Source organism: Rhinolophus sinicus, linkage group LG01 (genome assembly GCF_036562045.2).
Source record: "Rhinolophus sinicus isolate RSC01 linkage group LG01, ASM3656204v1, whole genome shotgun sequence".
Lineage (NCBI taxonomy): Eukaryota > Metazoa > Chordata > Mammalia > Chiroptera > Rhinolophidae > Rhinolophus > Rhinolophus sinicus.
In genome coordinates, this window is record NC_133751.1 from 56,681,613 (window position 1) to 56,683,307 (window position 1,695).

General features: G+C 34.5%; 1 pseudogene; it reads right to left on the reverse strand.

The window, feature by feature from the left end:
- Nucleotides 1-713: 713 nt before the first annotated feature.
- LOC141568157 (U4 spliceosomal RNA) lies at nt 714-846 on the reverse strand (annotated as a pseudogene).
- Nucleotides 847-1,695: the final 849 nt, after the last annotated feature.

Sequence of the window (1,695 nt, forward strand, 5' to 3'; positions counted from 1 at the left end):
AGACCCAGCAAAGCAGGCTGCTTTAATCTTATGTCTCCTCCTTCTCAACACAGGCCTTTTCCACTTGTTGCAAGAGGAGATGTGATAACCCCTTTCTAACTCTAAGGAAATAAGAAATGTTCCTCCCATGTGCCAGGAAGGAAAAAACAACTGTAAACATATGTCTACTGGAAGGTTTTCACCATATCTTCAGCAGCTTCCTTGAATACAGATTCAATGTCTGCTGTCTCCACTTCCCTGCTTCCCACTTATACCTTAACCCCTGAAAATGGCTTCTGCTGCCCCATACTCTACAGAAAATACTCACTCTACCAATGACCAATGGTGAAACCTTACAGTCTTGGCTTTTCCTACTTGGATCACAGGAACTAAGCCTCCTGTGAGGACTCCCCTTCACTGGTCTGTGCTCTAATGTTTTGCTCTGGGGTTTTCTTGTCCATCACTAAAGAAACAGCCAGAATCAATTGTCTACATTTACAATAGAATTTTTATTGAAGAATTAGTTCATTATATGCTTTTATTTTCCTTATGTAAACTCCAGGTGAAAAATAATTTTAGAATTTAGTGCCAGCAAAAGTACCATCTTTCCTAAGAAAATATGTTTTTGTCTTTCATATTTTATATAGGATCCATGTTTTGCTTTTTACCCTGGCTGCCAAGAAGCTTAAAACCAAACCATATGATCCATTTTAATACTAATACTTATAAAGACATTCAAATCAGAAAGAAAGAAGTAAAATTGTCTTTGTTTGCAGGTAATATAATCTTATATTTGGTCAATTCTATTAGCAATAATCATGCCTCAGATAAATCTCATTGGCTATGATACTGCCACTGAGCAAAGCTTATTTGGTAAATTCTAAAGAAGCCACCAAAAAACTGTTAGAACTAATCAACGAATTCAGTGAAGTTTCAGGATACAAAATCCATATACAGAAATCAGTTGCATTTCTCTACATTAACAACAAAACATCCAAAAAAGAAATAAAGAAAACACCAAATAGCATCAAAAACAATAAAATACTTAGTAATAAATTTGACCAAGGAGGTAAAAGATCCATATGGTGAAAACTACAAGACTTTGATGAAAGAAATTTGAAGACACAAACAAATGGAAAGATATGTCATGTTCATGGATCAGAAGAATTAATGTTGCTAAAATGTCCATACTACCTAAAACCATCTATAGATTCAATGCAATACCTATCAAAATTCCAACAGCATTTCTCCAGAAATAAAATAATCTTAACATTTGCAGGGAATCACAAAGACCCCAAATAGCCAAAGCAATCCTGAGAAAGAAGAACAAAGCTGGAGGCATCATACTTCCTGATTTCAAACTAGATTACAAAGCTATAGTAATCAAAACAGTATTGTACTGGCATAAAAGTAGACAAATGGATCAATGGGACAGAATAGAGAGCCCGAAATAAATCCTTGCATATACAGTCAATAAATATTTGACAAGGAATCCAAGAACACTCAATGGGGAAAGAATAGTCTCTTCAATAAATGGTGCTGGGAAAACCAGGTAACTACATGCAGAAGAATGAAATTGAACCACTATTTTATACCACTCACAAATATTAACTTGAAATAGATTAAAGACTTAAATAGAATAACTGAAACCATAAAACTCCTAGAAGAAAACATAGGGAAAAACTTCCTTGATGTAGGTCTTGGCAATGATTTTTT